Here is a 10530-nt window from a genome sequence, read left to right as displayed (position 1 = left end):
ACATATGCTGTCCGAGTAAGAATCAGACAAGTACACCGACCAGTGCTATTCAATGTCCAGGTTACGTTTTCCTCCTCACACAGACCAAGTGTCTGTGTGAAAAAAAAAATAATCGCGGCATGCATTATTGTCTTTACTGTATCGGATAAGACTCACCCATTTAAGTCTATGGATGAGCAACAAAAAAAAAAAGCTAGATCCCATACGGATCATCTGTGTAGTATCTGATTTTTACAGATACATTTCCATTATTAACCCAGGAAGCTGCATTTGATCATGTACATTTTAAAATGTCGAAGTATAAAAACGGACCAGTCACATGGATGCAAATTGTCCCAGTTCTCTGGGTGAAAATTAGACCCTTTTTCATAGACTGTTCTCAGTATTTTACCTCAGTATTTGTAATACAAAACCAGGAGTAGGTGATAAATGCAGAAGTGGTGCATATGTTTCTATTATATTTTTCCTCTAATTGTTCCACTCCTGGTTTTGGCTTACAAATACTGAAGTAAAATACTGACCAAATACTGAATGTGTGCACGTGGTCTGCTTTAGTAGTAGTATACCTAGGCCACGTTCACACATTGAGTATTTCATGAGTTTTTTACCTCAGTATTTGTAAGCCAAAACCAGGAGTGGGTGATAAATACAGAAGTGGTGCATATGTTTCTATTATACTTTTCCTCTGATTGTTCTACTTCTGGTTATGGCTTATAAATACTGAGGTAAAAAACTGACCAAATACTGAGCGTGTGAACGAGGCCTAAAGGTGAAATCTGTCAGTGCCGCTGACCGGGCTTCTGTAATTAAACCCACCCACAGTGGCCTCATCATTAGGCCTATATCTACGTTCAGTAGATCACACTCGGCTGGTGTGTGAGGCTTATTTCTGATGATGCAGACGGCGCCCCCTGTGGTGTCTGAGGTGTATTGGGTAGAGGAGCTGTGCACCACAGGGCTGTTTGCTGGCTGGTTGTGGTGAGGATGGCAGTTGGGTTGGGAGGTGAGGATGGAGTTATGGACGCCCTGCACAGCGCGGCTGTGACCAGAGAGAGTGGTACAGCGGAGACCGGGCCAAGTAGCCTATTGGCAGTGCAGTCACAATGGATGCAATCCCCTCCCCCCCCCCGTTCGCGCTGTAGTCTAGCAGCAGCGCTTCCGGCCGGAGCACGCCACCGATTGAACAACTCCGCCAGCACAGTGCCGAGATGGGGAGCTGTAAGACCAGCACTAGTAAGTGCCCCATTTCCAACAGTTACTGGAATTATCCATGCGCTTATACTGTTAATAGCCATTAGCAGACAGCGCTTTGATTCCTTGCATATTTGTCAATTTTAGTCATTCTGGGCTTATATTATATCCTTTAGCAACTAGTGGAGATTCCTGCAGCCACTGGATTGTACGCTGCCACGTCATAGGTTTGCTGAGCACGTCTGTGTCCTGTGGCAGCGCACCAGCTCACTATTATGGTACAAGGGCTATTCATTAAAAACACAGACAGCGCTCGTACACGAAAAGCGGACATGTGAATGAGGCCCTATTCCTACAGCTGGTTAGACCATTGGGGGCTACACAGACTGACATTGTCAGGGACACATTGTGCAGGAATTTATTAATTTATACATTTACAGGAAGAATAATAGTGGAACTGTACAATGCCCCCCATTGAGGAAGCCAGTCAGGCGAAACGGCGCTGTCGGGGTAGCTGAGGAGCATCCATAGCCTGGACATTTAGCGATGTAAGGCCGGCCTCACACTAGCGAGTTTTACGGACGTAAGAGAGGTGCTGAAAATATGGATTGCATACGGTGCAATGCTTCTCTATGCCCCAGCTCCTATCAGCTGTATTTTACTGATCCGTATTATACGATGTTCTACGGCCGTAGAAAATCGCAGCATGCTGTGTTTGTCACTGTATTGCGCAAAAAATCCGCCAATGAAAGTCTATGGGGGCCAGAAAAATACGGATTACACACAGACCAGCAGTGTGACTTGCGAGAAATACGCAGCGGTGTTAGAGAGAAAAGCCGGCAATTCAGTGCGGTGTACAGTAAAATCACACTGACAGCTTACAATAGAATAGGTAGAATAAATGTGTACACATAGAATAGGTATATATATATATATATATATATATATATATGTCATTGAGACACATATATGTATATATATTAATATTTCATACAGCGCTAGATAGCTTTAAAGCCGGTAATTCAATTGCCGGCTTTTGCTATCTCCTTCCTAAACCCGACATGATATGTGACATGGTTTACATACAGTAAACCATCTCATATCACCATTTTTTTTGCATATTCCACACTACTAATGTTAGTAATGTGTATGTGCAAAATTTGGGCGCTCTAGCTATTTAATTTAAGGGTTAAATGGTGGAAAAAATTGGCGTGGGCTCCCGCGCAATTTTCTCCGCCAGAGTAGTAAAGCCAGTGACTGAGGGCAGATATTAATAGCCTGGAGAGGGTCCACGGTTATTGGCCCCCCCCCTGGCTAAAAACACCTGCCCCCAGCCACCCCAGAAAAGGCACATCTGGAAGATGCGCCTATTCTGGCACTTGGCCACTCTCTTCCCATTCCCGTGTAGCGGTGGGATATGGGGTAATGAAGGGTTAATGTCACCTTGCTATTGTAAGGTGACATTAAGCCAGATTAATAATGGAGAGGCGTCAATTCTGACACCTATCCATTATTAATCCAATACCATGAAATGGTTAAAAAAAACACACACACATTATTAAAAATTATTTTAATGAAATGAACACACAGTTTGTTTGAATATTTTATTGTTCTCTCAATCCACCTGAAGACCCTCGCTCTGTAACAAAGGAAACATAATAAACCAACAATATACATACCTTTCGATGATCTGCAACGCCCCACAATGTAAATCCATCTGAAGGGGTTAAAATATTTTACAGGCAGGAGCTCTGCTATAATGCAGCTGTGCTCGTGGCTGCAAAACCCCGGGGAATGAAGGTAATGTAGGTCAATGACCTGTTGTTACCTTCATTCGTGGTGATGCGCCCTCTGCTGGTTGTCCTCATATGAACTCGAGCGTGGGAACTTTCCTGGAAAGCTCACAGGGTCTTTAAATGCAATCAGCTTCTATAATATACATTGTTGGCTCTTTCTCCTATATGTTTTTAAATGTATATGAAGATCCTTCTTTTTTTGATCATTTTCTTCTTTTTTTCTTTTTCCAGGTGTCCCACTATATGAAGCGACAATGTCAATATAAGTTTTTTTCTGTTTGTTCTTTTTTTTACTATTTTTTTCACATTTTGCTTGTTTTTTTTTGGAATAATATTGTATGTAACCCAGTGAATTGATGTGTCACACTATCATCCAGCTTTGAAAACTAGAGTACTCATAAAATTTCTGTATAGTTCTCCAATCAATGTGTTCTGGTCAATGTATATTCTGGATTATGGACACTTTTTGTTTAATAATCAGTGGTCTTTTGGTGTTACTTGCCGTGGGCTGAGTGGAAAGGGGGTTTAATCGCCTCCTTTTTCGCTCGGGTCCATGCTTTTGACACAGGGGACCCCTCTTTTATGAGTGGGGTGTTTGTTGTGAATTCTGTGGCTGAATTCACTCCTGTGGTCACAAGTGGTACTGCAGCTTACAATAGAATAGGTAGAATAAATGTGTACACATAGAATAGGTATATATATATATATATATATATATATATATATATGTCATTGAGACACATATATGTATATATATTAATATTTCATACAGCGCTAGATAGCTTTAAAGCCGGTAATTCAATTGCCGGCTTTTGCTATCTCCTTCCTAAACCCGACATGATATGTGACATGGTTTACATACAGTAAACCATCTCATATCACCATTTTTTTTGCATATTCCACACTACTAATGTTAGTAATGTGTATGTGCAAAATTTGGGCGCTCTAGCTATTTAATTTAAGGGTTAATAGGTGGAAAAAATTGGCGTGGGCTCCCGCGCAATTTTCTCCGCCAGAGTAGTAAAGCCAGTGACTGAGGGCAGATATTAATAGCCTGGAGAGGGTCCACCGTTATTGCCCCCCCCCCCCTGGCTAAAAACACCTGCCCCCAGCCACCCCAGAAAAGGCACATCTGGAAGATGCGCCTATTCTGGCACTTGGCCACTCTCTTCCCATTCCCGTGTAGCGGTGGGATATGGGGTAATGAAGGGTTAATGTCACCTTGCTATTGTAAGGTGACATTAAGCCAGATTAATAATGGAGAGGCGTCAATTCTGACACCTATCCATTATTAATCCAATACCATGAAATGGTTAAAAAAAACACACACACATTATTAAAAATTATTTTAATGAAATGAACACACAGTTTGTTTGAATATTTTATTGTTCTCTCAATCCACCTGAAGACCCTCGCTCTGTAACAAAGGAAACATAATAAACCAACAATATACATACCTTCCGATGATCTGCAACGCCCCACGATGTAAATCCATCTGAAGGGGTTAAAATATTTTACAGGCAGGAGCTCTGCTATAATGCAGCTGTGCTCGTGGCTGCAAAACCCCGGGGAATGAAGGTAATGTAGGTCAATGACCTGTTGTTACCTTCATTCGTGGTGATGCGCCCTCTGCTGGTTGTCCTCATATGAACTCGAGCGTGGGAACTTTCCTGGAAAGCTCACAGGGTCTTTAAATGCAATCAGCTTCTATAATATACATTGTTGGCTCTTTCTCCTATATGTTTTTAAATGTATATGAAGATCCTTCTTTTTTTGATCATTTTCTTCTTTTTTTCTTTTTCCAGGTGTCCCACTATATGAAGCGACAATGTCAATATAAGTTTTTTTCTGTTTGTTCTTTTTTTTACTATTTTTTTCACATTTTGCTTGTTTTTTTTGGAATAATATTGTATGTAACCCAGTGAATTGATGTGTCACACTATCATCCAGCTTTGAAAACTAGAGTACTCATAAAATTTCTGTATAGTTCTCCAATCAATGTGTTCTGGTCAATGTATATTCTGGATTATGGACACTTTTTGTTTAATAATCAGTGGTCTTTTGGTGTTACTTGCCGTGGGCTGAGTGGAAAGGGGGTTTAATCGCCTCCTTTTTCGCTCGGGTCCATGCTTTTGACACAGGGGACCCCTCTTTTATGAGTGGAGTGTTTGTTGTGAATTCTGTGGCTGAATTCACTCCTGTGGTCACAATTGGTACTGCAGCTTACAATAGAATAGGTAGAATAAATGTGTACACATAGAATAGGTATATATATATATATATATATATATATATATATATATATATATATATATGTCATTGAGACACATATATGTATATATATTAATATTTCATACAGCGCTAGATAGCTTTAAAGCCGGTAATTCAATTGCCGGCTTTTGCTATCTCCTTCCTAAACCCGACATGATATGTGACATGGTTTACATACAGTAAACCATCTCATATCACCATTTTTTTTGCATATTCCACACTACTAATGTTAGTAATGTGTATGTGCAAAATTTGGGCGCTCTAGCTATTTAATTTAAGGGTTAAATGGTGGAAAAAATTGGCGTGGGCTCCCGCGCAATTTTCTCCGCCAGAGTAGTAAAGCCAGTGACTGAGGGCAGATATTAATAGCCTGGAGAGGGTCCACCGTTATTGGCCCCCCCCCTGGCTAAAAACACCTGCCCCCAGCCACCCCAGAAAAGGCACATCTGGAAGATGCGCCTATTCTGGCACTTGGCCACTCTCTTCCCATTCCCGTGTAGCGGTGGGATATGGGGTAATGAAGGGTTAATGTCACCTTGCTATTGTAAGGTGACATTAAGCCAGATTAATAATGGAGAGGCGTCAATTCTGACACCTATCCATTATTAATCCAATACCATGAAATGGTTAAAAAAAACACACACACATTATTAAAAATTATTTTAATGAAATGAACACACAGTTTGTTTGAATATTTTATTGTTCTCTCAATCCACCTGAAGACCCTCGCTCTGTAACAAAGGAAACATAATAAACCAACAATATACATACCTTCCGATGATCTGCAACGCCCCACGATGTAAATCCATCTGAAGGGGTTAAAATATTTTACAGGCAGGAGCTCTGCTATAATGCAGCTGTGCTCGTGGCTGCAAAACCCCGGGGAATGAAGGTAATGTAGGTCAATGACCTGTTGTTACCTTCATTCGTGGTGATGCGCCCTCTGCTGGTTGTCCTCATATGAACTCGAGCGTGGGAACTTTCCTGGAAAGCTCACAGGGTCTTTAAATGCAATCAGCTTCTATAATATACATTGTTGGCTCTTTCTCCTATATGTTTTTAAATGTATATGAAGATCCTTCTTTTTTTGATCATTTTCTTCTTTTTTTCTTTTTCCAGGTGTCCCACTATATGAAGCGACAATGTCAATATAAGTTTTTTTCTGTTTGTTCTTTTTTTTACTATTTTTTTCACATTTTGCTTGTTTTTTTTTTGGAATAATATTGTATGTAACCCAGTGAATTGATGTGTCACACTATCATCCAGCTTTGAAAACTAGAGTACTCATAAAATTTCTGTATAGTTCTCCAATCAATGTGTTCTGGTCAATGTATATTCTGGATTATGGACACTTTTTGTTTAATAATCAGTGGTCTTTTGGTGTTACTTGCCGTGGGCTGAGTGGAAAGGGGGTTTAATCGCCTCCTTTTTCGCTCGGGTCCATGCTTTTGACACAGGGGACCCCTCTTTTATGAGTGGGGTGTTTGTTGTGAATTCTGTGGCTGAATTCACTCCTGTGGTCACAAGTGGTACTGCAGCTTCTGAGCTTCCTCCCTCAGGTGTTCTGGTGAGCTCGTTGGCTGCTTTGTTATTTAACTCCGCCTGATTCTGTCTTCCTTGCTCCTTGTCAATGTTCCAGTGTTGGATCTGAGCTTCTGGATCTTTCCTGTGGCCTGCTGCTCTGCTTAGATAAGTGCTTCTTTGCTTTTGTTGTTACTTTTTCTGTCCAGCTTGTCAATTCGTTTTGCTGGAAGCTCTGAGACGCAAAGGGTGTACCGCCGTGCCGTTAGTTCGGCACGGTGGGTCTTTTTGCCCCCTTTGCGTGGTTTTTTGCTTTAGGGTTTTTTGTAGACTGCAAAGTTCTCTTTGCTATCCTCGCTCTATCTAGAATATCGGGCCTCACTTTGCCGAATCTATTTCATCCCTACGTTTGTCTTTTCATCTTGCTAACAGTCATTATATGTGGGGGGCTGCCTTTTCCTTTGGGGTATTTCTCTGAGGCAAGTTAGGCTTGTTTTTCTATCTTCAGGCTAGTCAGCTCCTCAGGCTGTGCCGAGTTGCATAGGTAGTGTTAGGCGCAATCCACAGCTGCCTTTAGTTGTGTTTAGGATAGGTTCAGGTATTGCGGTCTACAGAGATTCCACGTCTCAGAGCTCGTTCTATTGTTTTTGGGTTATTGTCAGATCACTGTATGTGCTCTGATTGCTGGCACACTGTGTCACTGGATTGCCTACATAACAGTACAAGGAGCCAACCTAATGATTCTCAATAGAGGGGAAAAAGAAGTTCTGACATCATTTTTTTTTCTCAGCTCTGTGTTCAGTCTTTTTTTTCCCGTAGACATTTGGGTGTTTCAGGACACAGGTGTGGACATGGATATTCAGGGTCTGTGCTCTTCAATGGATAATCTCGTTATAAATGTACAAAGGATTCAAGATACTATTGATCAGGAATCTATGTTAGAACCAAGAATTCCTATTCCTGATTTGTTTTTTGGTGATAGAACTAAGTTTCTTAATTTCAAAAATAATTGTAAGCTATTTCTGGCCTTGAAACCTCATTCTTCTGGTAATCCTATTCAACAGGTTTTGATTATTATTTCTTTTTTGCGCGGCGACCCTCAGGACTGGGCATTTTCTCTTGCGCCAGGAGACCCTGCATTGAGTAATGTCAATGCGTTTTTCCTGGCGCTCGGATTACTTTACGATGAGCCTAATTCAGTGGATCAGGCTGAGAAAAATTTGCTGGCTTTGTGCCAGGGTCAGGATGATATAGAAGTATATTGTCAGAAATTTAGGAAGTGGTCAGTACTCACTCTGTGGAATGAATCTGCGCTGGCAGCTTTGTTCAGAAAGGGTCTCTCTGAGGCTCTTAAGGATGTCATGGTGGGTTTTCCTATGCCTGCTGGTTTGAATGAGTCTATGTCTTTGGCCATTCAGATCGGTCGACGCTTGCGCGAGCGTAAATCTGTGCACCATTTGGCGGTATTGTCTAAGATTAAACCTGAGCCTATGCAGTGCGATAGGACTATGACCAGAGTTGAACGGCAAGAACACAGATGTCTGAATGGTCTGTGTTTCTACTGTGGTGATTCCACTCATGATATTTCTGATTGTCCTAAGCGCACTAAGCGGTTCAATAGGTCTGCCGTCATTGGTACTGTACAATCCAAATTCCTTCTGTCCATTACCATGATATGCTCTTTGTCATCGTATTCTGTCATGGCGTTTGTGGATTCAGGCGCTGCCCTGAATCTGATGGATTTGGATTATGCTAAACGTTGTGGGTTTTTCTTGGAGCCTTTGCGGTGTCCTATTCCGTTGAGAGGAATTGATGCTACACCTTTGGCCAAGAATAAACCTCAGTACTGGACCCAGCTGACCATGTGCATGGCTCCTGCACATCAGGAAGTTATTCGCTTTCTGGTGCTACATAATCTGCATGATGTGGTCGTGTTGGGGTTGCCATGGCTGCAAACCCATAATCCAGTATTGGATTGGAACTCTATGTCAGTATCCAGCTGGGGTTGTCAGGGGGTACATGGTGATGTTCCATTTTTGTCTATTTCGTCATCCACTCCTTCTGAGGTCCCAGAGTTCTTGTCTGATTATCAGGATGTATTTGAAGAGCCCAAGTCCGATGCCCTACCTCCGCATAGGGATTGTGATTGTGCTATCAATTTAATTCCTGGTAGTCAATTCCCTAAAGGTCGATTATTTAATTTATCCGTGCCTGAACACGCCGCTATGCGCAGTTATGTGAAGGAATCCCTGGAGAAGGGACATATTCGCCCATCATCATCACCGCTGGGAGCAGGGTTCTTTTTTGTAGCCAAGAAGGATGGTTCGCTGAGACCGTGTATTGATTACCGCCTTCTTAATAAAATCACTGTTAAATTTCAGTATCCCTTGCCATTGTTATCTGACTTGTTTGCTCGGATTAAGGGGGCTAGTTGGTTCACTAAGATAGATCTTCGTGGTGCGCATAATCTGGTGAGAATCAGGCAAGGAGATGAATAGAAAACTGCATTTAATACGCCCGAGGGTCATTTTGAGTATCTAGTGATGCCGTTCGGACTTGCCAATGCTCCATCTGTGTTTCAGTCTTTTATGCATGACATCTTCCGTGAGTATCTGGATAAATTCCTGATTGTTTACTTGGATGACATTTTGATCTTCTCAGATGATTGGGACTCTCATGTGAAGCAGGTCAGAATGGTTTTCCAGGTCCTGCGTGCTAATTCTTTGTTTGTGAAGGGATCAAAGTGTCTCTTCGGTGTGCAGAAAGTTTCATTTTTGGGGTTCATCTTTTCCCCTTCTACTATCGAGATGGATCCGGTTAAGGTCCAAGCCATCCAGGATTGGACTCAGCCGACATCTCTGAAAAGTCTGCAAAAGTTCCTGGGCTTTGCTAATTTTTATCGTCGCTTCATCTGTAATTTTTCTAGCATTGCCAAACCATTGACCGATTTGACCAAGAAGGGTGCTGATTTGGTTAATTGGTCTTCTGCTGCTGTGGAAGCTTTTCAGGAGTTGAAGCATCGTTTTTGTTCTGCCCCTGTGTTGTGTCAACCAGATGTTTCTCTTCCGTTCCAGGTCGAGGTTGATGCTTCTGAGATTGGAGCAGGGGCGGTTTTGTCACAGAGAGGTTCTGGTTGCTCAGTGTTGAAACCATGTGCTTTCTTTTCCAGGAAGTTTTCGGCTGCTGAGCGTAATTATGATGTGGGCAACCGAGAGTTGCTGGCCATGAAGTGGGCATTCGAGGAATGGCGTCATTGGCTTGAAGGAGCTAAGCATCGCGTGGTGGTATTGACTGATCATAAGAACCTTACTTATCTCGAGTCTGCCAAGCGCTTGAATCCTAGACAGGCCCGTTGGTCGTTATTTTTTGCCCGCTTCGATTTTGTGATTTCGTACCTTCCGGGCTCTAAAAATGTGAAGGCGGATGCTCTGTCTAGGAGTTTTGTGCCCGACTCTCCGGGTTCATCTGAGCCGGCGAGTATCCTCAAGGAAGGAGTCATTGTGTCTGCCATCTCCCCTGATTTGCGGCGAGTGTTGCAAAAATTTCAGGCGAATAAACCTGATCGTTGTCCGGCGGAGAAACTGTTCGTCCCTGATAGGTGGACTAGTAAAGTTATCTCTGAACTTCATTGTTCGGTGTTGGCTGGTCATCCTGGAATCTTTGGTACCAGAGAGTTAGTGGCTAGATCCTTCTGGTGGCCATCTCTGTCACGGGATGTACGTACTTTTGTGCAGTCCTGTGGGATTTGTGC

Source organism: Ranitomeya imitator, chromosome 3 (genome assembly GCF_032444005.1).
Source record: "Ranitomeya imitator isolate aRanImi1 chromosome 3, aRanImi1.pri, whole genome shotgun sequence".
In the NCBI taxonomy this organism is placed as follows: Eukaryota; Metazoa; Chordata; class Amphibia; order Anura; family Dendrobatidae; genus Ranitomeya; species Ranitomeya imitator.
The sequence above is the reverse complement of the archived record's forward strand: the minus strand, read 5'-3'. Positions refer to the sequence as shown.